At 30.6% G+C, this 27,889-nt stretch overlaps 1 protein-coding gene and 1 long non-coding RNA gene across 4 annotated transcripts in view; both read left to right on the plus strand.

The window, feature by feature from the left end:
• The first annotated feature begins 4,949 nt into the window (after positions 1 to 4,949).
• rst (irregular chiasm C-roughest) overlaps positions 4,950 to 27,889 on the plus strand; it is a 173,581-nt gene continuing 150,641 nt past the window's right edge. For 2 of the 3 annotated variants that reach the window (XM_088184371.1, XM_088184372.1), the window contains exon 1: positions 4,950 to 5,350. The gene's annotated coding sequence lies outside the window, so the exon portion shown is untranslated. The remainder of the gene's footprint in view (positions 5,351 to 27,889) is intronic. The other variant, XM_088184368.1, reaches the window with a different exon arrangement.
• LOC148236006 (uncharacterized) lies at positions 18,186 to 20,372 on the plus strand. Its single transcript, XR_015809285.1, has 2 exons — positions 18,186 to 18,300; positions 18,379 to 20,372. It is a non-coding gene; the product is annotated as an uncharacterized LOC148236006 (long non-coding RNA).

A 27,889-nucleotide genomic window follows, 5' to 3' on the forward strand; every position in this document is an offset into this window, starting at 1 on the left:
GCATCTATGTAAATCGTATATAAATTTATTAAGTTTAAAATATAATTAGGCCCTTCATATATAATATATTTAATGAAACTATCTAAATCAACAATGTTGAACCCATTTCATTAATATATCTTACTTGTGACAATCGATTGACAAATTAAGCCATGTAACTAACTATAGATAAAATAGTAATTTCCTATATGTGCGAGAACTCTATGAAACGTAATTTGCGCATATGCTCAAAATATGTCCTGACAAAATTAAACTTTGAATGTTATTAGAAATTTCCGTTCGCCATTGACAGCCAGAGCGCTAGCGATTGCAGAGTAGAGCAATCATCAATATTAATAAAATCCTTGGAAACGACTTGAGATAAATAAGTAGATAAAGCTCATCCTTCGTCGGCTTGATTTTAATTACGATATTCCAACCATAACTCGATTTAAACCCGTAATGCTGATAATCAATATACTTTCTAACTAAGGAATATTATATTTCAAAAAAAATCTGATACACATTTAAGTCTAAATATATAATAAATATGATTTTTTCAACGCTGTATTATTATAGTGAGAGCTTAATAACTTAATCAGATATAATTTAAAATTAAATCAATTAATTGGATGGAGCGCTAAGAAGCGAAATCGCCAATTGATATGACTTTCTCACCGGTAGCGGTAGTTTTTTATGTAGAAAGTTCATATGATATACATTAAAAAAACATTAATAATTCTATATTATATGTATAAACTTTTAATTATATTTATTATATAATGTGTTGTTTTACATGTTCTCACGCATTCTTTGTGACATCTTTAGTATTTTTCTCACATTAAATCTAATCAATTGATTGCTTCATTGGTTGCTCACAAGAGATCATCTCGGTCGAATATCTTTCTCACAATTCTTCCGAATTAATTTCACTTCCCGATTTGTCTCGTCAATCGCCGTGAAAAAATGTTCTTAAGTCAAAGGCATTTTTTAATATCCAAAAACGTTCAAAAGAATTCAATTCTTTAACTTGAAGCGATTCTCAATCTGTGCAAATGCAATTAAAGTGATTCACGCCGTTTTCTCATCGGGGCCACTCAGGCATGCATTTCTCTAATGGATAATTATATTTCAATACAGTTTATATTGGAGATTTTTTCATTCCCCTCCGTTAAAATAAAAGAAAAATAAGAATAAACACAGAGACGTAATTAATTCGGCTTCCATCCGAATTAATTCGCTTTTATTATTTCAACCGGCATAATTTTACTTTTGATATTACGTTTTATTGGCACCAATTAATCTCACTGAGTTTATTTTATTATGACTACAATAAACGTCGAAATTAGCTTTTCACGCCCTGTCCCATCCCAATCCAATCCCCTTCCCATCCCTTGAACGATATTTCTCCATATTATAAAGTGAGTATTATTAATTGGAGCCTAATCATAATCGCCATAAAATACACATTGCTTGTATTCATATATTTGATTAGGTGTGGTAGATAAGCATTTAAAACAGATAAAATTACATTAAAGCAATTTGTAACTTTTCTGCAATCGTTTCATTGTCGTTGTACTGGTTTAAATTAATTATCTTTATGAAAAGTTAAAATCTAATTATGAAACATATTTCAAAGTATTTTTAATTTTTATTTAACTTTAATTTGGTTCTTCTTTGGACTTATCGGTAAAGATATAGTGTGTATATATGAAAGAGTAATCGGAAAGAATATTCTTGCTCATTCTGTATTTAATTTATACGAATTTACGCGTCTCGCCGAGGTACAATCCATAAATCGCAAATTATATAGTAATTAACATATCGAAGCTATTAATTATTGAGCATATTTAATAAGGAAAGTTTGTCGCATAAAAAAATAACAAGGATCATAATTTTGATAAAACGGCAACGCTAATTCGAAAAACTCAAACTTTACAACGCTTGTTTTTCATTAATTAAGTTTAACGACGTTTTTATGACCGGCGCTTGCGACCTTCCGATAGCGAAATGAACGTTTTCCATTTATAATTATCAATATTAAAATACAAGCTTTATCATTACCCATATTGTCACGTGTAAAACGTTCAACACAAAAAGGCGAATTTAAGTTATGCATAATGAAATCAATTTATTTGCATATGTTTAACATTATTTTGATACGATATGGACGTATATTTTAATAACAATTTTATAGTGGACTAAAGTTCGGAATTGACGCTTTGTCTATACTCATTTGTATTGTGTTATTTTATGAAAGCATCCCAGAATCCATTTGAAACTTTGTTTTGTTTGAACAATACATTGGGTTATGTATTGTCTTTTGACCAAATAGTCCAGATGACCCAAGGGTTGCGTCTAATATTGGTAATGGGATTCAACTCAATAACGTTAGAGCTAATGAAAAAAATAATTACTCAAACAGATGTGCAAAATACGAATTTATTTTCATTTAACATATTATTATGAATAATAAACTACTTTAATCAAAAATATAATAAATAAATATTAATAATATGATTCGAATCGGTTTTAGTGTGTAAATGTGATTGTTAATGCTTATCATATGTTTTTAAAAATCTCATTTATATCCTGTTTGGTGTTTAATCGTATCTTATATGAGGTCTTTCGTCTAATGACAATTCTAGCGAAACTAAAGATTCTTAGATATTATTTCTGTCTACGCTTTTCAATACATTGAATATTAATAAGCTTTTGGATTTGGCGATGGTAGTGTCAGTTAGAGATCTGTAATGCCTGCACCGCACTCTCTGGAAGTTGGCCAAGGTTGGCCAAGGACGGATAATATAGTGGGTTACTTCGGTCGAGCTCGGTTCTGCCCGCTCTAAAATTTCTCGGAAGTTGTCCGAGGTTACTGAGAACGGGAGGTAAAGTGGAGATAATTCAGTCGACTTGGCTAGCTTGGAGCGCTTCCGAACATTGTCGGTAAACGGACTGAAGTCAAAGGAACCGAAGTCGGAGCTGCTCTTTCGAGCGCGAGCAGTGAGATACTTTACCTTTCGCTCTCTTGCGTGCTAAGTGACAACAGTGAGAGAGATAATGATATGTTTTTTCGCAAACTGAGATAGAACGAGTAACTCGGTTCAATTTCAGTATGCGCGTAGGCGTCCTATGATCAACACGCATGTCGAGCGCTGCATCGTGATCACGTGATCAAGTTATAATACCACATGCTTATCGGGGACTTTAACAGATTCTTACTGACTTCTTTGAATATTTTAGGGCACCAAAAGCGATTAATTATATTTTTGATAGTTTTATATTTTTTTTCATATAAAATTAATGAATTAAAAAATAATTAGTGGTACTTGATTTTGTTAAAAAAATCGTTTCAAATATCCTTATGTATTTTCATAGATCGGTTTATATAAATGTCACACCATAACGAATTCTTATTTAGAATCGATGGCGACAAATTCTAGGAAAGTCACAGATGTGGTGTTCGTATTTCGAAGTATCATTTTTATGCCTTACGGAATTTTGCAAAAGCCGACAAAGATATTGCGTAAATTAAATATTGTATTGATGAGTGCCCACACAAATTTTTATAATTATTAGTAGCATATTTTTAATAATATGACAATTTTAAAATTGCTATTATTTGCCACATTTTTCGATCGCGCGCAAATATTCCAGCTGTACGTGACAGAAGCCGCCGTCTGGACGTCATTGATGGCCGCCTTCCGGATGGCATATGAAATTTGGGGCAGTGTGGTCGCCTACTCGAAGTCGTAGGTCTCGGCCGACTTCAGTTGTAACTTCCATAATTTAGCCTCGAAAAATATTGCTGATGGAATTGAGAAAATTGTCTCTGCAAGTTATTAATTGACAGTATGCCAAAAAGAATTCTAGCTTTAAAAAAAGCTAAAGGTGGGCCTACTAAATATTGAAAATAAGCTTAAAAACTCTTTTAACAACCTCGCTTGTTTTTTTTTATATTTAATGATATTTTAACTACGCCACTGCATACGATAAAAAACAAACCCCTCAGTCAATAGGCTAATATACATCTTGCAAATAACTTAATATATAAAAAGCATATTCTTTGTATCTGCTTATAATAAATTAATTGTCACACACCAGTGAGATATGCATTAAAGAATCAAATGTTTTTTAAACCACTTTTTATTACCACGAAAAATACATAATTGCAACAGATTCTTTCTGTTGTCACCAACTTTAATGAATAAAAAAAAGTATTAAAAATAAAAATGAGAATACACTGATGGTGCATTTTCAATTCAGGAAATAAAATCTAGCTTTGGTAGAAATGGAGGCCTAAAAAGTTTGTATATTACATTAGAATACTCTTCCTTCAAGATTCTACTATTTAAGTTGTAAAGTTCATATTCTCCTGTGCGTCGAATCACTGATTCTTTAAATTATTCTGCTGAGAACTTGAAGCTAAACATGTTATATCACAACGGTCTTAACTCATGTTATGAAATTAGGAAGTAAGCTAATTCAAGAAAATGTGTGAAGATCATATTTTTTTAGTCCAGGGCGTAAAAAATGCAAGCTCATCCAAAAGTTTAAAATGATGGGAGGCTTGGGTAATAAAAACTTTCCCAAGAGAAGTGTGACAGCAAAAAGTATAAGAACCATTGCTCATAAGTATTATAATTCTACTACTACGCCATGAATTCAAACAATCAATTTACTCACGTTAGTTCAGAACATTTTTAAACTATTACTATTATATACACTTTTTATGGTCTATTCGAAAATAACCCGGCATAAATTCTTTACAAAAATCTATTAAAGACTACAAGAATCAAATCCAATAAACCCTATAGTGAAACTAGAAATCAAGTGTGAAACTACGACAAAAATCCACAGACATTAATCCGCGTAAAGAGCGAGATGGCGCGCGTCTAGTGTTAGCGTCTCGACGTAAGTGCGAGCAGGACGGGTATATTCGACAGTTAATCCTGGAGTCCGAACACAACGTTGGGCCCAGTCGAGCTTCGGACGCCGGCGGGGGTGCGTCTCTGTCGCTCTCGATCCGGCAAAAACGTACTTGTACGACGACCACATACATTTTAGACACAGTGAAAACCTAGTGACAGCCCGTGCATTTTTTGACTTAGGAATCGTGCGAAAAGCCATCGCGAGTACTAACCACCTCATACATATCGAACGGTTTTTCAGTTTCGTTTTTCCTATCAATTATTCAGAGGGAAAGCCCCTAAAAGGTTTCTATTTCGAGACGCAGAGGCGTACACGCAGATTGAAATAAATAAATAAATATTGTGCTTTTTTATTATTGTGTTGTGTTGTGCTTGGTGCAGTGTTGACACTATTGAGGATTGTTTGGTGTATTTTTTGCTGTATCGAAAGGCGTTAAAAGGTAAGCTTTCTGACATTCCTTTTTTCCTTGTGTAGAATGTGTCATTTCGTTATCGGTGATCGTCAAATTTATGTCTCACAACTTCGACATTTTTGTATTGTACCCAAATGTCACCACATAAATTTACGTCGTATCTTCGTCTTGTGATAAAACGCCTATTTTGTTATTATGACCGATGCTAACAATTGAAATGTTTGTAGCGTATACATATGTATATATATAGACATACGTTAGAAGACGTTAAAGAGAAAAACGGGATAAGTTTAGCTTTCTTTAATTGAAAATTGAAATCTACACGAAAGAATTCGAAAATAGCATTATCATTATTTTGTATACAATTAGCAAAACGGGATTTACCTTTCTTTTTTCACTAACGTCTTCATGTATGACAATTTAGTATCTTAATTATCGGGATAATGATAAATAAAATAAATCGGACAATGCTATACAGGTGAGATTTAATGCGCTTTAACACAATTTTCACGATATTAGGCAGCATTAAGGTAACTAACATCAACAATTGCTAATTGCTTTATATTTTTACGGTGTTATATGTTATTGTATATGTTTTTATCTTTAATATATCATGCATTATCATTTGGGTTTGATGAGAAATCTGTAAATTTTTAATAGGATGGCTAAGATATAGTCCAAAAATGTTATTCAATGATTGAAAAAAACATATGAATATTTTTTTAAATAAAAGACTAAATAATGATTCAAATATTATTATATTATTTTTCTTAAATTCATATTTGAATAAAAATAAATGAATCTCTTAATATTTAATTAACATTTTATTATAAAAATATTTTTAAATTATTATTTGGATATCATGTTTTTTTTATATATTCGAATATTTTTTGCACAATACATTTTTTTGCAGACGTAGTATCATATGTATGTACATCATCGGCATAACTATCGAAACATGATCAGTACATGATATCTGGCGGATTTTCAGCATTTTTTGAGATTTTAGAATGACAATTTTGCTACGAATCCAACATGTAGAGGTAAAACATTTTATATCATACTCATTCAAGCTTTTTATTTTATTTGTATCTGATTTAATCAACATATATCAATAGTTAATGCTCGCCATTCCTAAAATCTTTCAATAATTAAAAAAATCCCCTCGACTTTCATTCCTATAAAAATTCTTCATTTACTCTGTGCAATCAGGAAAACCGGAAAGACTCGTCTGAGGGATGGTCGGCAATTCAATCTCTCTCCAGTCAAAGTGAAAAGAAATTGCAGGAAATAGTCTTATCTCAGTACCGCAGTGTGATAATATATTCTATGGTTTTTCAACGTTTCGCTCTCTGCGACATGCCTTTCCAAGTACATACCTACAACGTTATTTTACACCTTATAAGATCGTCCATTGAAGTTACTGAACCACAACGGTAAAATATATTAAAGTTACTCCATACTAGGTAGTGCATTTCATAATCGATTGCTTAAAATATATGTATAAATAAGTAATGTATCTTAAAAAAAATCAAGGTATATAGTATTTTTTATAATATAATAATGATTTCTTATTCGATATGGATGCTACTGACGCATCTGAAGCGAATTCCAAGAGGCAATACAATAACTTACGTTACTAGCACTCTAATAACCGCTTTGTGTGCGTTTCTCTAAAACGCCTGATGTATATATATATATATATATATATATATATAGTATTAAATTACGTTTAAACACTGGTTATTTCTATCATAAATCGAAAGAATATTTTTTATCGTATAAATTTACAAATAAATTACTATTTACATAATAATAAAATTATTCATTTACTCCTATTTTTTACTTTATTATATTTTTTGTGAGGCTTAATTTTGAAGTGAATCTCAAGGTGTAATAAAATTATCTTATAACGATCCTAGTGATATTTTTAATAATTTAATTGAGCACCATGAATAATAATATTTTCCCGAGTAATTATTTTTAGTCTAACCAGAATCAGATTAGTATGCCAATTTTTATATAATTGTATATCAAGCTTATTGTACGCGCCCAAAAAAATCTCTTGATAGTAAAATTATAATTTAACAATTTGGTTTTCGCGACATGCAATTATTTACATTTTCGCTAATTTCATCATAAAAATTTACAGGATTAATAATGTTAGACATTTGACCGTTTGGCACTACGGGTTTTTTATAAATAATTTAATTATAAAACCCCTTATTATAATATAAACATAATACGCTTGTATGATTTTTCTCTAAAAAAATGAGCTCTCGATACAACGTAAAAAGTCCCGCAGGGTTGTTTTCTCGGACCGTTGCTCTCCATCCTATATTGACTTGTTAATGTACGATTGCGATACAGTCACCATTACTATAATATTTCTAACGGTCTTAAACCAATATTTACAAAACTTGAATAACTATTTTATTAAATAAAAAAATATAATTAGCCAAGAGAAAACTGTAGCGATAATTTTTACGACGCGCAGACACCCTTGCATTCACCTCTTAATAGTGAACAAGGAGACTGCATTAAATGAAAGATAAACGTCAAATACCTTGGTATACATCTGGACTCATATCGCGTAACATGTCTAAATGACTTGCTGCCGTTGCGTCTATAAAACCGATATTTAACAAAAAAATACCATATAAACTGGTAGTTAAACTAGTAACAACATACACTTGCCTAGTGTGGAATAACACAAGTAATTATTTTTTTAAACTCAAACTTTATTTAAAAATCTATGTAAATATAACATACCTATTATATTAAAATTAAAAAATTAGATTTTTAATACCATTTAAAGAACATGACTATAATCATTCCTTTTTATTTGTGATTTGAAATTATCCCCCAATGGTTTTTAATTTTCCATAGCCTATATTTCTATAAAGTTTTATAATATAATACAGTTTAAGATTTAATACAAATTCTATTTATTAAAACATCTACTTTATGGACTGACCTAATAATTTTTATCGATTTTTATATTTCCTTTGGTTTTTTGTTAGTAGCATACCATATTGTATTCCATTTTCACTCTAACCGTTCGACTTTTTCATTCGCCTTGTTAACTCAAAAATTCAATGCAAAGTGATTTTCATGCATATGAAAAATTGAAAAAAACATTTACAATACATGTACATACGCAAAAAAGCAGCAAGTTGTCGTGGCGTAACGGAACGCTTTTCCTCACACGGAAAAACTCGCATATTCAAATATTCGACGCCGTCACGTACCTACGCGGTCCCCGTAAACGTACATATACATATCTATACGTACATACACACGTTCATAATTAATAAAAACGAGTTTACCAACACACAAGAACGCGGCAACGACCCCTAATGTTTGCATGTTTATTTCCATTCACGGTCTATTGGTTTTAAATCGCGCCGTTTACTTTCCACACAACGTAATTGCATGCATTCGCGCGTGGAAAAGATTCTTGCGTCTCGTGAAAGTGCGATTGGCACATAATATATATCTGTATTTTATTCATTATTTTTTTACTACACGCACTATGTGTAATTCGTTTTTTTCGTTACTCAAACTCTTTTCAAATACATTTTTCTTGTAAATTTTTAAAATGGTTACTTTTTTATAATAACGTTAGATACAACCTGAATTTAAATGAAATATTCGTGTTTGCGACTCACAACCAGGGCCGCCGAAAGCGAACTCGGGCCCTGGGAAAATAATGATTCTGGGCCCCATTGAAAAATTCATTTTACATATTTTTTATCCACGTAATATTATTTTTTAAATAAATATTAATAGTTTTATTATTAATATTAATAATTTTTATAAATGACATCATTTTTTTTTGACAAATTTAGGGAGGTAAAAAATTCACGTCAAAAGCAATAAAATCGTGCAGTGAAAACGCTCAGTTATTTAGCGTTCATAGTAAGACTTTTTATAATAAAATTACGACTTACACTAAGTGAGAATTGAATGAAGCATATCTAAACCGCATTTTGACTTTGAATAGGAGAGCGCAAAAAACAATTATCCGTAGTTGTCGCAGTGGAAACGCTCGTTACTTATTACTTTTGACGTAAATTTTTGACTTCTGAGAGGTAATAATAGTTTTTGCGCCCTCTTATTGACCAAAATTCGGTTTAAATACACTTTGATCAATACTCTCGTATCAAAAGTCTGTAGTAATATCGATAAGAATAGCTTTGATATTTTTAAAACATATAGTGTAATATTGAAGTGCAAACAAATTATGGAGGAATAGGCGAGATGCAACGTCTGACTGTACTTCTTCCGCTTATTTTCCTCTGAGTTGGCTTAGTTTGTATATTGGACTTGAATTAATAAAAATTCTAAAACTGTAATTATTTTTACAACTTTTATCAGGTTAGGTTTGGGTTTGAATAACAAATGCACATTTCGTAACTGTCAGATTGAGTATCATAGTAATTTTAGAGCAGCCTATATTTTCACCAGCGCCTATCAGTTAAAATATGTTTTCACTGGTAGAAATATATATCTACTGATGAAAATATATTTGCGCTTCACTTGTGAAAATATAATTTTACTGAAAAATACGCATTCACTTTAAAATGTATACATCGCATGTAAATAAATAATGCTAGTATGTAAATGTATATATTACTACATATGGAAAAGTTAAAATCATATAATTTACTAGCACCTGCCTGACAAATTATATTTTCACTGGTAAATATAGATGTATATCTACTGGTGAAAGTACATTGCAATATGATTTCACTGAAGTGACATTTTAAAAAATATTTTTTGGCATAGAATTAAGACGGTTTTTTAGACGATAAAATATTTTTAATTTCAATATTTGCATCACATATTAATTTTAAATGTAATATTTCAATCATCGTTATATTTGTTTCGTAGTTATTTTTTGTATTTTCTAAAATTTCATCATCATTCACGCGAATTAACCACATAAAACTTAATGCATTATTTATTTATTTTGCTTCATCAAATCTAGTTGTCAAATTACTGATAATGCAATGTATAAAAACATTAAATTTATATAATTCAGCAGGAGTTGTTGCTGATTCTTTGTTATTTCTTGCCTTCTTTCTTCTTCGTCGATCTGAAAACTTAGATATTTTATAAGGTTCAGAAAGTACTAAAATTAACAAGAATTTGCAAACAAATTTTTACACAAACGGAGCCGCATAAAAAAAATATTTTTTGTTTCTTTGATTAACAATGCTTATTGTGAAAGTACTTTTTAGAAAGTGGGTGCCTTTGAATGCAATGTTCTATTCCTTTTATTTCTTTTAGCATGTATAAAAAAGGCAAAAGAAACTTATACCTAAAATACATACATCGCAAACAACTAGTTATTTTCTGTCGGTATTTAGTTTTTTTTAATAAGATATTCTTCAATTTTTTTTCAGTCGAGACCTAGGAATTTGTCCCTTATCCCCCCCCCCCCCGTCACCTTCATAAGATTCCCATATCGTCTGGACGAAGTACCGTTATACGAAATAGCATGCTTTATCTCTTTCTTCGCTGCGTGCGACACCCCTCCCACTTTTATTTCTAAGGGATCGGCGTCAGTTCTGGATTGTTAAATGAATACATTTTATTAACCTACAATACTACTAATTTCATTCCATAATTTTACTACTTATGTATCTGATTTTTTTTAGTTTCGCGCAGAATTTCAACGATCTTTTATATAAATATAATTATTATAGTCATTATTAAATGTGTTCCTACTATTGTTGCTTCCAAAAGCAATAAAATATTTGTATTTATTATAAGAAAAGGGCATTATTATATAATAAAAATAAAATGGTGAATATTTCTTTAGAAGCACAGGGTAACACCCCCACGGTGTATGGCTGAGAGGCAAATATTAGTGGATTCTAATTAGAATGTAACGGTAAACCGTCGAGCTCGATAGGGAATCTTATGATGCCCCCCGTCAAGCCTGCTCACAACTACCTACAGTCTGTTTATTTAGAGTCGGTAAACAATAACATAACAGTGAAATAATGCGTGATCATCACGTGCTCTTAAATGTTTGCATCGTTATTTGTTATTCGACAGAAAGGGTGTACTATTACGTGTAAACACACAAAACAGTATTGATTTCTTGTTCTTGAGATCCGGTTGTCGATATTGATAACATTTTTGCACTTCAAATTTATTTTTAAAACATAAAAATATCTTCTTCGAATACCGATAGTCAGTTAAGTCCTAGATTCGCTCTGGACTTTTGAATCAGAAAAATGTGGCGATAATCACGACAAAACGGTCATAAATTCATTTTAAGGTTATAGTACAACGCAGTTATTGCTATGGTTATATATTTTTTATTTATTTTATTCCATGCCATGTTTTTTTGTTTTTTGTGTTTTATTCTTTATATATATTTACTTATTATTTAAAGTTATATAATATGTAATTCATATATTATAAATAATTGTCACAAAACTTACTTGTATGTGACTAACTGTCATGTTATAATGAAAGTCTTTGATTAAAAATTGAATTGAGAACCACTGCTTTAGAAGATAATGATATGTATAAAGTAAATTAGGTACACTATAGTTGGATATCCTATACCAAAACTATTGACAAAACTGTTTCATAAACCGCTCTACTTATGTTTGTGTTTAGTTGTTTACCTTTTTCTATACCAGAGCTTTTGTACGAACTTTTTTGCGAACAGTTATGTTCTATTGCACTGATTTACTGAATTAGTTCCAAACTTTTAATCGTTACTTATAATATTAAGTATATAGGCATAAACTAAACACAATTCAACATCTGAGAATTTTTTTTAATATATTTATTTTGTAATAACAGTATAATAAAATCCATCTAATTATAGGGTCATAAGATGTATATTTTTTTCAAATTCAAATAATATTTGTTTTAGAGTGATACCATTAATATTACGAAGGGTTTGATTACGTTTTGAATATGTATGTGATATCATTTTAATTTATCATAAGCGATGGAGTTTTGAAAAATCTCGTGGATTCGTAATTGTATTTAAAAACTTATTTAATTTACTATTTTTCGTTAATGATTATACTGTTAATACTGATGCTTGTAATGGACCGGAACAATCTCAGCTCTAGTTCATTGAATTTGTGAAATGCGTATTACTAATTACTATAATTATTTGATTAAAATAAATAAAGAGCAATATGGTTCGTTTAATTTTCTATTTGAAATCCTGATTTTACTAATTAATAATTTAATTGAATTTTGTTGCAATTATTTTTATTGCAGATTTAACATATATTCAACTCTCGCTTACGGATTATTTAGAGAGTTATTGAATTCGTTGTTTTTTTATACGATCAGACTTTTTTATATAAAATTCAATAAACGTTACCAAAAACTGCGTGCAAGCTTTCACAAAATTGTGCTGGGCGGAAATATAAAACGCTGAAGATAACCGTGAATGTAAATCAAATCGTAAAAAAGTTCAAATTTCATAGATAACAGGAAGTGTACTATGTGTAATATTTTGTTTGACTTTATATGTCAGCAGTTTGGGTTTCATTACCCACTCACACACACGCGCGCGTACACTTCATAATTTGTTTCGTATCAGAATTAGTGTTGAACAAAGGTGCTTCAATCGAGACACCCACGCACTTGAACTTTTGAACGTGCCATATTGTGGCGACCTTCGTTCGTGTTAACGTAAATAAATACATGTAACGTTAAAGCGCCGCGGCCGACATACGCCCTTTAATCTTATCAAAAATTCACGGATGCTACGTAATTTGTTCCATAATCCAGTTATGAAATATTGTGGCATATTATATAAAATATCTGCAAATTGAAATCCCTTGATACTAGATATAAAAGCTGACAGAGGAAAAGTAGGACGTTTTAAAAAGCTCTATGTTTTGTTTTAATAATATTATCCAAACTAGCTTAATCGTGATTAAACCTTCCTTGAGATTTTTCGATCAACATATTCAAAACATTTTAAATTTTACATTATTCTCCATATTTTAAATATAATACATACTTGTCTCAGTTTTTTTCTGAATCCAATCATCTATTTTCACATCAAAAAGAATATTTCTCCACGATTGAACAAGTGTTACTGCCTTTATATTTGACCAAGATTGTGCTATTCCATGTATAGCATGTCCAAATATCATCTTTCTCAACAAAAAGCTTTAAAAAGATTTTCACGGTAAACCATTTCATTGCTGATATAGCACCTTGGTTCATGGGTTAAATTAAACTTGTAACATTGACGGTAAGAACGTACAACCATAAGACCATCGTTTGTTTTTAATATGTTTTTTTTTTCGAATAAACATGAGTATTTTTTTATTAACGATACTGTTTTCTGAGGCAACCATTTAGCTTGAAAAATCTCTCACTTAAGGAACTTATATACTTTTAAAGCAATTTTCTAAAATAATTTAATCAATCTTCGAAAATTTAAAACATTGCTGCCATTTATTAGAAAGTCTAATATTTATTGGTATTATTTTATTTTACTTTAATTATTTATTTAGCTAATAGTCAATTGTATAATACAAATATCAAATTATACAAAAATATATATAGAATAAAAAAAGAAAATATAATATAATAATTTAGTATGTTTATTTATTCCATTAATGAAATCTGCAAAATTTGTTATTCTGCGGATTGTCCTAGAATTATTAATATATACATTCACACCCCCGTACAATATTCCACTGGCCGTACTCATTTTCTTATATCTATCTTCCCTTAAATTATATATATTTTTAGTATTAAATGTATGTGCATCTTTATTTATTATTAAACATTTATTAAAATACTAAAGTAATATAATATTTTCTAATTTATATATGAATACATATACAAACATATTTAACTTGTACTTATACAACTAATATATATTTTAATTAAAAACTACAGTATAATCTCGGTTTACGAATATTTTTCAAAGCAAATTTTTTCATAATAAATTATGGAAAATAAAGGTAATTTGTTTCAAAACCTTAAAATAATAATATAGATGGGATTAATACAAATTACACGTATATTTTTCATACTTTAAATTTATTATTAAATTATAGAATTTAATAATTGCTTATATCGAAAAATACTCTATTGAGCCATCTGTCTATCACAGATTTTTTTCTTTTCGTGGAACTTTAAATATGAACCTTTCCAACGACACTCACTTTTGCCTCCTTTTGAGAATTTGGCATAAATGTTACATTGCATTCTCATAAAATATATTTATGGCTCGCACTGCTACAGCCTAACTCAGGTGGTGCTTTTCTATGAAATTTTGCACTGTTTCCCTATTTTACAAATATTCCTTACATTATTTGAAATGAGGAATTTCTCAATCTCATTTTCCTCCTCTTTACTCGAAATACTGTTGCTCGCGATGCAGATCTATTAGTTATTCGTTGGTCAGATCTTAATCATGTTTCTCTACCAACTGTTGAATATCTTTCTCATTTACCTCCAATCCCAGTTTCTTCCCCAAGGACAAAATTTCATTGCCGGCTCCCGTTCATAAGCAAACCCGTCAACGCAATTAGGCCTCAGCTCTCCAAGCAGAATTGAGAGTTACCTTGTTAACCCTACTGATCTTGAGGCAGTTCACGATGTGGAAATGATTTTTGCAAAAGTCTTTTAGGGTAAGAATTGTTCCCGCGGTCACTTTGAAGCATCGCTGAAATAGTGATTTGGTGTAAAACTTTTTTAAGTGTGAAATAACCTGCTGATTCATATGCTGAAGTAATGGAGTTCTTAATGAACTTGAATTCCTCCAGTAAGTCATTCTCAGGTCTGGAGGATAAAAAGGAGCACTATCCATAACCATCAAGACTGAACGACATTGCTTGTTTATCAAGTCAAAATGAACTTCAAAAAATGATCGTATTGCGAAACACTAGTAACCCAATTTACTCGCAATCTAACTTGTCCTATTTTATATGTTTTGCAAAATTATTTTATCTAACTCATTAAACAATTATTAAAATGGGGCAATTACATTTTTATAAATTGCAATGTCATTTAAAACTTAGCTTTGAGCATTATAATATAATTATCTAATTTTAAAATAAAATTATATTTTTGCTATTAGTCGTTTAAAAACGTTTTAGCATGTTTATTACAAAATGGTAATTTTTAGCATTATACATGGTAATTTTTAGGATTATAGTACAACTTCTTTACTTCGTTATTTTTATAGCCGTGTGCATAGTTTTACGACTTTTAATCTTAATTAAGATATGTAGGTAATATATATCATTAATTCGCAGGAACATTTCCTACTTATATGTTATCTAAAAAATTAAAATAACCCTATTGAAATATAGAATAATGTGTTCATTTTAAAATTCTCATTAGTTTATTTTACTAAAAATTTAGTGACAATGAAATATCATTGGTATTAAAAAAATTACATAGAGCGGATTATATTAATTAACAGATTTAGGGTAAGTGCGAAACTTCATAAATAAATCAAATAACAGGAACAACTAAGAAATTTCCCATAGGTAAAAATTGCGTATAGTTATATATATACGTGTCAATAGTATTCCTTACACTTGATCAAATAGATTATGCTAAAACAAATATTATAGCAGTATATTATAAACATCACCATTACAATTACAACAACATTTTTGTTAACAAATACTAGGCAATTTTTATCCTTTTCTAATTAATAATTCATAATTTTATTTTTTGAACAAAAATTCAGATTGTCCTGGATTATATATATATACTATGTCTAATCGTTAATCATAATCAATCATACAATTTGTGTATATTATCAAATCAAGTGTCGATAAACGAAAAATAAGGGACGGTGTCTATTTCACATAAAAATCCAGTTGAAATTGAGTTAAAAGTAAAAATTATTGATTATTGTAGATTAGCTTGACTTAAATCTGATACTACTACTATGTATTCTTTAAATTACTAAGGTTTAAATAAAATATTGGTGAAGTTTCTGTACATTGTAAACTAACTTTCTGTTTATGAAAGATATAAATATAGAAGGAAGCGCTAAAAGGCTTTGTAACAAGCATTCAACAAGTACTTCGAGTGATATGTCACTGTCAAAAGTTGGAAGGCTCCCTTCGATTATAATTATTTTTTCAAGGGTGACTGATGAGTGCGCAAACAAAACGTTATATCCTTTGGATGGTATCTTCTACCTATATACATACGTGGATGGATATTTTTGTCCGCACGTGTGTCGGGCAAAATTAAAAGAAGGTCTTGAAAGAAATTCATCGGAAGCAGCACTAGAAATAGAAACTCATCAGGGTAGAAGCTTCCGACTTGGGGGCCCATCCCGACCGATTGGGCGTGTAAGGACATGTAATTATGTGTTAATTGATTTATGCGCGCGTAACGATTTGTGATGTTAAATACGAAAGTCGCAGGAAGTAAGAGCTCGTTTTCTTCCACGTCGTGAAATTACCGATTGAAAAACAACGTCGGATGAGAAACTCAATATGTACAATAAACTCAGTTTATTGCTTTTATTTATATTATTTGAAACCACGCAATATTGTCTTATTTTTTATTTACATCATAGATGTCGAAAGCCTAGACAAAATATATAAATTGTTTTAACTGTTTAGTATTATAATTATTTCGCCACTACTTTGCTGGCATAATTTACATTTAAATTTAGTTTTGTGAGCACATAGCTCAGCTCTATTTTTTCTTTAATTTTCCCGATACTGTTCTGACAGTAGTAGACCTCAGTCATTCCTTATTTCGTGTGTTCATCTTAAAGAAGATATTTATATTGTTCTTTCAACATTTTAGCAAGAACTTTTTGTTTTAAGCATTATTAAAAAAACGTAAAATTTCATATTGCATTAGTCCATTTAGATAAACGGGTTTTTACATTGGTTTTAAAAATCTATATATTCTTATTTGTTAGAATATATACAATAGTTTAAAGTCCATCACAAATTATTTTTCACAGAAGCTTTCGCAGATATACAAGCTTAATTTATATGTAATCGAAACGAAACGTACATAACTTTAAACACAGACATATTTAGCGAGTAATTTGACTTGAAAAAAAAATAGGCTTGCCATCTCAACATAAGAACAAAAAAAAGTATTGCGTAACTTAAAAAGACTATCATTAATTTAGGTAGTATGTATTTACCTCTTCAATTGACATTAATCCATTTAAATTTTCTCCGTTGAATTTCTGGCATTTCAATTAATTTTAATGGGGGAAATTGATTTGACATACGAGTAATTTGAGTTACGAGCTCCGTCGCGAAACGAATTAAATTTGTAAGTCATGGTACTATTGTACTCCATTATTAAGAAAAAACGGTATGTTGAACGAATTTTGTTTTATCATTTTTGGAAAATATGTATTTTTTCATAAAATCAATAGTTAATAAAAAAATATATAGTACATATATTTTTTATAGAGAAATATTTAATATGATATATCTATTATTAGAAGTTTGATTCATTTAAAAAAATATAGGCCATTTAAAAATATTTCTTTTTATGGCCACGTATTAAATATTTTATATCAAATCAATCAAAAAACTTAATAAATTAATATTGGCTCTACTGCAGCGGTTTCCAACCTGGGAGGCGCGCCTCCCAGGGGAGGCGCGGACTATTGCCAGGGGAGGCGCCAACATTTTTTAATGAATTATTTTTTATACCATAATATCTACAAATGAATAAAACTTGATATATTAACGTAACAGTGAAAATTCAGTGCATGAATGTTCATTTTTTTACATTTACATATATTTAATTCCTATTAAAAAAATTATCTGGAGCAAAGAAATTTAAAAATGGCGCGTTTGCAAACGCTCTGTTTCGGTAATACACAAATCGACCGCTAGTTGCATAAAACGATAACCTCAAATTTAAATGTCACTCGTGTCAACTGAAGCGTGTCGGCAGGGCGTGATATTGTTTTTTTTAATTGTTTCTGACGTGATTTCTTCTTGAAAATAATCGTTAGTATATTTTAAACTTCATTTTTTTTTATTTAAACTATCATTGATTTTAATTTATATCAATAAAATATTTTTTAGACGAATGGATAAATTTTTGAGTGGTTACAAGAGAAAAGTCAACAATAATGAAGATACTGATGCTGATACTAGTGGGAATAAAATCAAAAAAGTACAAGGAAGTAAAGCTCCCAAGAAAAGACAATACAGTTCATCCTATTTATCATTAGGATTCACTAGTGTCATTATAGATGGCTTGGAAAAACCAATGTGTTTGTTGTGTTCGAAAGTTTTGGCTTCAGATAGTATGAGACCAGTCAAATTAAAACGGCACCATGAAACTCTACATTCTGAATACGTTGATAAGTCCATAGAATATTTTGAAAGAAAATTGGATGAGCTTAATAATCAAAAGCAAACGTTCAAAAATATTCTTTCTGTATCACCAAATGCATTATTGGCTTCGTACCATGTCTCTTACCGAATCGCAAAATGTAAGAAACCACATACAATAGGAGAAACTCTAATTTTACCAGCAGCTATTGATATCATATGCAAAACAGTTGCAACAAATTCCGCTTGCTGATAATACAGTCGGAAGAAGAATCAATGATATATCTGAAGATATTTGCGATCAATTAGTTTCTCGGCTGCGTACTTCGAAATTCGCCATACAAGTAGATGAGGCAACTGATATAGCTAAAGATGCCCATTTAATTGCATATGTTCGATATGTTGTGGAAAATAATATATTAGAAGATATATTATTTTGCAAACCCATTCCTGGAAAGACCACATCCATTGAAATTTTTAATATAATGGACAGTTTTTTTAAAGAAAACGACATAACGTGGAGTAATTGTATTGGACTGTGTACTGACAGAGCTCACTCAATGTCCGGACACAAAGCAGGTCTTCAAGCATTAGTTAAAAAGAAACCCCACATGCTATCTGGACGCACTGTATGCTTCACAGAGCAGCTCTAGTGTCAAAAAATATGAGCGAGGAACTTAACAACATTTTTACAAAAATTATAAACTACATTAAGAACAGTCCTTTGAGATCTAGGCTGTTTGCAAAGTTGTGTGTAGATATGGAAGCTAATTATACCTCACTTCTGTATTATTGTGAAGTTCGCTGGCTATCTCGTGCAAAAGCGATTCAAAGGGTATTTGAACTTAAAGAAGAAATAACAGCCTTTCTCGAAGAAAATCACCACGAAGAGGCACATTTGTGGACGAACGATAATTTCCTTGTTAAACTTGCCTATTTAGTTGAACTTTTTGGAAAATTGAGCAGTTTGAATAAATCAATGCAGGGATCACAAATGCATCCACTTGTTCAAAAAGACAAAGTAAAAGCTTTCATTAAAAAGTTGAAGTTATGAAAGTCAAATTTACAAAAGAATGAGTTGGACATGTTTTCACTGTCAAAAGATTTCTGGGCCACAGCCAATATTGAAACAAGCAAGAATCTTTTTATTGAACACTTGGATGGTCTAGTGCTGCATTTTTCAAATTATTTTAAAGACCTTGATTTCTCAAAGTTTTTGTGGGTACAGAATCCATTTATCGACGATGAAAACGACAAATTTGAGCTGACAACCATTGAAAAGGAAAAACTTATAGAATTATCATGCGATAGCCTACTAAAACAAAAGTTTCAAAATGAAACCTTAATTCAATTTTGGATGAATCTTAAAGGAGAGTATGAATCTTTGTATTGCAAAGCAATGCAAGTGCTTCTACCGTTTGTAACGTCGTATTTATGCGAAACGGGCTTTTCGGCACTGGCTGCAATGAAAACTAAATATCGCAACAGGTTAGTAGTCGAAAAAGAGATACGAGTGGCACTCTCCACATTGCCCCCAAGATTTGATAAGCTTTGTGCTAATAAACAACAACAACCGTCGCATTAAATTTTTATGCGATAGATGTAGTTGGTTTAATTGTTTAAAAAAACTTATATATAAAAATAAATATACACGTATGTGTATGTTATAACTAAACCTTGTTATTATTCTGTTAATTGTGGTTTTCAGTTTATTTTTGTAATAAAGTTTTTATTATTTAAAACGTGTCTATATTATTTAATCTATTAAAAAAATAAAAGGTAAGGGAGGCGCGGAAAAAAAATTTTTTTTTGGGGAGGCGTAGTAACAAAAAGGTTGGAAACCGCTGCTCTACTGGATTCAACACAATTATTTGATTTATTATTATCAATAATATAGTCAAGCTGATTTAAATTCAAGCCTGACGATCAAACATTTCAAAACTGTCAATTCCAGCTCCAAAGTAACGTTTCGACTTGCAAAACGCCTAACATTAACAAAATTACTAATTGGCGTTAACGTTTGACACATCCGTCGCTTTTGAGTCTATGATTGCGCCGCTGACGTAAAGCCTCGTTTATACTATGCGAATAACCTCGAGCTTACTATTATATTACTTTTTTAACATAAAGTTTAACCTAGTTTATATTTATTGCCTTAGCTGGTCGAGAAATGAAATTAAAGTAGTAAAATTGTGCGGCGATCCTTACAAAGATCGTTGCAATCTATCGGCAAATTAAAGTATCTAAGGTGGATTAAAATATTCTTTTAAAAATCACTGCGTGACTTTCTAAGGGTTCGTACTTTCATTATGTAAAGTCTTATACACATTAAAATAAAATAAAAACCTTGTATTATAAATGTTTATGTGCTGAAAAATTATAATTTAGGTTCGTTAAAATAATCCCATAACTAACACGATCTATCGTCAACGAAACAAAGAACTTTTGCAAGTAGAAAGCATCGTGTATCGTCACAGCATGTGAACATGGCTTAATACTAAAATTTGTCGGCAGTGCACGCGCACAATTAAATACAGCGGCAATTTGCGTCGCCGTCGGATTATGATTGTCATCGACCCGAGTCGACCTACGAACCTACGTGTCATCGTATCATCTTTTGTGACTTCCGTCTGAAAAGACGTCACTTTTTCTCACGCGCTCCCCCTTTTCCTTATTGCGCCATTTTTAACCTCGAGGTGTCGTCATATACGCGATTATTATTTCGAACCGCTCTATCGCTGGGAAAAAAGTGTGACACGTGACATTTTGTTTTCACCTCGTTCGCGGCGGTCTCCTTTCATTTTTTCTTTCCTCAACCCCGCCTTTTAGCTTATATTATATACACGAAACCGTCAATTTTAAAGCCCACCAACACTAAATAACGCCTGAGGAAATAATTTCCCTTATGTTTATTATTTCAACGCGTGAGAAAATAACGTTTCACGTGAAATGTGTCTAATTGAATATTTTTTTATTCTATAAATATGAAACCATAACTAGAAGGTCTTGAGTCTAGAACGCTTACGTTTGATTTCCTGCGTCGGCATATATTGATTTAATATATAATTTTGTATGTAGGTGCAAAAAACAATGATTAAAAAATGTTCGTTTGCAACGTCTAGTTTCCATTTGCCGATTGCTGAGCTACATGGTTTTATTTTCGGTCAAAGAAGGTTTAACTCATTAAATCACTCGGCCGGGTACAACAATATATTGTATAATACATACATTCAGACTAAGTAAATACGCGGCTGAGAATCGTTACAAAAATAATCGCGACAATATTGTTATGAATGTACCTAAAAATTATGTAATACTTTAAATATGTAAAATTTCACGTAGTTTTTGGATGTATAATCATCGCTTTTCTTTGACAAAATATTAAAAGATTAGTTTACCGTCTTTTAGTAAATACTTGAAAAAATGCTCTTAAATTCTTTAAATGCTCTTAGTATTAAACCAATCGGCAATAAATTACAAAAATCTTTTGAAAACCTAAATGGATATTTTGAAAGAAAATTAAAGTTAAAATGAAACATAGAAAAACTTTCTCATCGCCTTGCGGTGGGAGAGTTTGTTTAGCAGGGAATCAACGTAAGCTTGTCAAACAGGGAAGTAACGTAAAATGTAAATTTAGCATTCAATATCTGAGCTTACACCTGTAATTCATAATTTAATTCTATGAACACATTTTGGATCTTCGCTTTGAAGTTAAAGGGTTTGCTGCAATTGCGGCCCTTAGACCGATATTTAATAGAAAGAGCGCGCTAACCACAAAAAATTAAATCTTGATACATTTTCTAAGGTTTGGTAACCTTAGGGGGTGTGACGTAGTAATGCGCAGGTGGAAACTAGTGAGAATTTTATTAAATTATATTTGACAGGCGCAGGGATGTTGTCCGTGGAAGATCCTTAGAGTCCTGGTTGGTGTGGCAGCGACAATATTGCGGAGGATTGCTCTCTCTCTCTGTTGCAGTGCTTGTATGGTGGAGTGCTTCTCAGGATGTTAGTGCTTTTTGACCGTATGTTGTCCGCAGGCGGGTGGGCGTTTGCTAGTCTCTTTGAGTGTCTGCGGAGTCTGCCAAGTGACTGCTCGAGTCTTCTAGGTGTCTGCCCTCTCCTCATTGGAGACGAGCTTTAAGTATTCAGCTGCAAAGCTACAACTAATCACAATCATCTAACCAATCTTTGCACTCTTTTCTTAGAATAAAGAAATAAGTATAGAAGGTCAAATTGCGCAACAGGAATCTTGTTGTCTTAATTATTCTATTTGTGTTCCGGTGATATATTGTTTCCCGTGACCGTTTTGTAACAAATAAATATGCATTCAATGCACTGGAGAATCCTTGCGTGCTATTTATTAGAAAACCATATGTTTTCTAGTCGTAACGAAAGCCTTTGTGTGATTCCACTATTGTCTAGTTATCCTTATTGATGAATAATCACTTTTGGTCAGAGTAATTAACATGAGTTTTAATAATAAGATCCCCCACAAATTAATCAGGCCTATTTAAATTATGGTGTGCACTAATAGTACCATTTTTTATGAATTTTAAGTAATCCAAAATAAAGATATAAAAATAGTATATAATACACCTTTTATACTAATCTTAAACATTTCATAATAGCCTTTAAATACCAACAATCAATGAATATTGTCATTTTCATACCAGAAAATACTATAAAAATATTTTACTCGCTAATCTTATGTTTGCTACAACAAAATCAAACTTAAATTTAAACAAAGGCACTAAATGCTAAAATACAGATCTTTAGATAAATGTACTTAAATTAGCACTTAATTAATTTAATTTTCTACTTCTACTCAAAAGGTTTTTTAGTTTTTTCCCTTAAATTGTAACCACCAATGTTTTACTTAATATTACTATTATCAAATAACAAAACTGTTAACATAAAAAGTATTATAAGGCAGTAACATGTATCATATATGATTGTGTGTTTTTAAAATTAATTATCATAATAAAATTTTTATAAAATATATAATTTAATAAGAATAATTCTTTTTTAGCATTTACATATATACATATATTTTTGTAACAATGAATAACTTTTCTGAATAATATTTAAAATTATATTCTTATTTCAATACATTGATCAGTTTCTTTAGTGATTTTTGTTCGTGTTTTTACGAATAGTATTATCAAATAACAAATTTAAGAAAAATCGACTAAGAAATATATACCTAGTAAATGCATTATGTTATACGTTCAAATTAGGTCTTAAATTAAAAAATTGTAGAAGTTTAAATTTATAAAATATTTGCATATAGCACAGCTACATATTATGTAGCTATGAGTTTTATAATAAAAAAATACGTAGTGATTTTAATATCAAAAGTTTTACTTTTTTACTTAAAAAAACTGTAATATTAAGTACGAAACTTTGCTTGAATTAATAATATTAAAGGCTACATACATACATACACATTATACTCTCAAAATTATTTTCTATGTATCAGAGTCTTTAAAATAAAATATATTAAATACGTTTTATTGAAAAATATTTTCTGATTTTGCATTTAAGATTATATAATCTTTGTAGAAAAAAAAAATTTGCAGTGTAATGTATAGATAAAGAAACACATTAAAAAACTCTCGTTAGTGACAATTAAAATAGTAATTAGTTAGAGATAAAAAGCATCTCGACATATTTGAAATATAGGCTTTTGAACCATGTTTAGACCCTGTAAATAAAAAAGGTAATAAATAAACATTTGGACGTCTCAAGTGGATAAACATGTAGTCAGAATGTAGGATAACTGATTACTAAATACATTATTGAAATGGAAAAGCAGACCGTGATTACTTTGTGGAATATAATCACGTCAGATGCTGTATTTGTGGGACTCCGGCGGTAAGAAGATGAATCTTAGGATCGGAAGAGATGGTTAAACATTTTACAGATGGCCGTGGTTCTGTTGGAGGCTTAGGCGCAACTCTTAAGTAATTGAGAAATCTATCACTGGGATAAAGCATGACGCGTGACATTCTGTTTTAAAAGTATGACACATTCGCTGCGGGTTTTTTTATCTATCAGCCCCCACAGCTTAGCTTATGTTATATACATATAATAAACCATCAATTTTAAAGTCTGCTATCACCAACACCGGAGTAAATAATTTCCCTAACGTTTATTATTATAACGTGAAAAACCGCGTGGGAAAGGAACATTTCGCGTGAATTGTGTCTAATTGAATATTTTTTCTTCTACTATTTACGAACGCGCCTAACAAATTCGCCGGGGCGTTTCTGTGGTGCTACCTTTAATAAAAATAAATAAAAAATATTTTCATTGTCGGCGTCACGATACGAATTCCCAGTGAATTACAGAGTTGGAACTGTGTTGTTTTGACGTTTTAACCGGTTAACATAATTGTGGTTGCATAAATTTTTTTAACCAGTTTTCTTTCAAGTTTCGATATAAAAAATAATTATGATATATTATAACTACCTATTTGTGCTCTGACATTTAATATATAATAAAAATTAAAGGTAATAATATAATATATATATACATTGAGATGCATACATTTCATATTACAGTATACTCTCGATTAATGATGTGGAGGAAGGGTACGAACTACTAATTTTTATTTTCTATGAAAATATGTTATTCCTGTTTGCTTTTGAGGATTTCTTAATATTTTTCGAATATAAATACAAAAAGCTTTATCGCTATATTTAAATCCCCTTTAATGTAGTTCAGTAAAGTTTCAACAGAAATCATTGCCATCTTATGACTAATGTAATTAATAATATATTATTTACTTAAATTCTTACTATCACTCCCCCTTCTTCTGTTTGAGTGACAATAGAAATCATATCCTCTTCATTCAAGTATTAAAAGCTCAGATCATTTGAATCGTGATTGAACCACATACCCGATGTTTTCCTGATCGATATTTGCAAAGCATTTTAAATTTTCCATTTGCCTCAATCACTTCAGAATCCAATACATCTACTTCCACGATAGGAAAAATCTTTCTATACGATCGAACAAGTGTTATTAGCTTTTTTCAACCAAGATTGTGCCATTCTACGTATAGCTTCCAATGTCATCATTTTTTCCCCAAAATTGATCAAGCCATTTTTTTCCGCAGCAAAAGTTTTAAGAAGACTAGCACGGTAAAGTTGTTTCACTGATGATATAACATTTTAGCAAATGAATTAAATGAAACTTATAACATTAGGCGGTAAAAATAATATATACTTTTTTAAATCTTTGACTTGAACCCATTTTGAAGATCTGTCCATCTTTTTTTTTTGGTTATAATAATAAACAGGAAGATTTTTCATTTCAGTCTTTGTATTATCTTGCTAAAAATATAGAGTTTGGTTAACAAATGTAGTGTCGTGTCATTTTCCAGAAAACGAGATTTTACGAAATTGTCAACGTATCTAATAGCATGGTTCGAGCAATTTTTTATATGATTCGTTGTTATATTTACAGATAGATTAGTATAAATAACATGTGATTTGACTTGCAAAGAAATGTATTATTAAGTATAGCTTAATATAAATTAATTTTTAAATCTAATCATTATTTATTGTATCAATTTTTCAAAGCAGCTAAATCATTTACATATTGCTGAAAAGACATGATGTCAAAACAATCAATTACCACAAAATCACCGCATTACAGAAAAAAATCATAAATTATTAAATCCATAAATTTAACAAAGGATTAACTTCGACGTTGGAAGCTTATAATTTGTCAAATCATTAATTTTTGATTATTTCCGTCCAACGGCACAGATACAAATTCACTGGTATCATTAATCAATACCATACTGTCGTTAAATTGTATGCGTACTGATAATAAAAAAATATTAGATGATTCATTATTTAATACACTCTCTCAATACAATAATAATTTTAATGCTATTCCTCGGGTAGCATAAATAACATACTTGAGACCCTTCGCTCAACCTTTGTGTCGTAAAGAGATAAGATTCGTAACAGAATATCACGTCAATCTGATGCGAGTTGGCAGGAAAATGGTGGATTGTCGCGAGATAAAGTCATATTAGCGAACAGGATCTATAAATCATGCGGTATCAACGGCTCCGAATAAAATTTGGATATTAAATCACTCCATCGAGACGTAGATATATTAATTTTTATTACTGTATAATTAATGGATAGTCGCCAATTTAATGTTAATAGGCAGAGATAGGCAGTTTTAAAATCGCATTAATTAACCTATGTCAATTTTTACTTTTAAAAAATTGTATATTATTACTAAACCAAGTTAATTGATATTTATTAAATATATTAGGTATTCCCAACTTTTTTTTATTTGTTTTCAAATTTAAAATTACAGTGTTATGCTTTGGCTGTTACAGTGTCATGCTTTATATTTGTATTAGTGCTCATCTGGACTCTTTTGGTTTTTCTTTCCTAGTCTTTTGATTTTTTTTTAAATTGTAATTTTTTTATTCAGGTTAGTGAGCAGTACTTAGTAAAATCGATCGTTTGATTTGATGACAACAGCACCTAATACACGATACCCTACATAACCTTTTTTGGATACAATTCAATCTTTGCGATGGCTGTATTTGCTCACTTTTTTCAACATAAATTATTGAACTGAATCCATTTTTTATTACAAATGATGTATTGTTAGAGACAAACTTATTTTTAACTCTCCTAAGTAATGAATCGCAAACAGAAATTCGTATCTACTAACTGTGTATCGCTTAATTAATGCGGCACCCAAGTATCGAACTTCTTAAGTATCCCAAGCTTTTATAAATATCTTAAAACAGTACCAAAAATTTTAGTTGAATAACATGAATAACCTTTAGCTTTATTGTGTTCGTATGCACATGCTTTCTATATACGATAATATTATTTTTTTCACTAAACACCCAATCACGCACAGCAATAAAATGTGCCTTCCGCTTTATTCGAGCCTACTGCAACTGCTGCACATCACCCCCTTGTATAGGCTATTTATCGCGGCAACTTATGTCGGCCACCCGATTTCGACGATATTCCCCCTTGGGCGACATTCGCCCAATATGTCGACTTTCCGAAGGGTGGCTGATCTCTCTCACTTCCATCACCAACGAAACCACCCTCCGACCCTCGAACGGCGGCGTATGATTTCACCCCCTCTCGCCAATAAGGCGCGCCGGAAAAGACAAAGAACTTTAAATTTGCCAACGACGAGCGGCCAGTGGCGTGCCGTGCCGCAATTTAACATCAATTTCAATCGTATGCCTTTTTACCTCTGA

Source organism: Plectrocnemia conspersa, unplaced genomic scaffold, assembly GCF_051122295.1.
Source record: "Plectrocnemia conspersa isolate PC_06_02 unplaced genomic scaffold, ASM5112229v1 ptg000004l, whole genome shotgun sequence".
NCBI classification, from domain to species: domain Eukaryota; kingdom Metazoa; phylum Arthropoda; class Insecta; order Trichoptera; family Polycentropodidae; genus Plectrocnemia; species Plectrocnemia conspersa.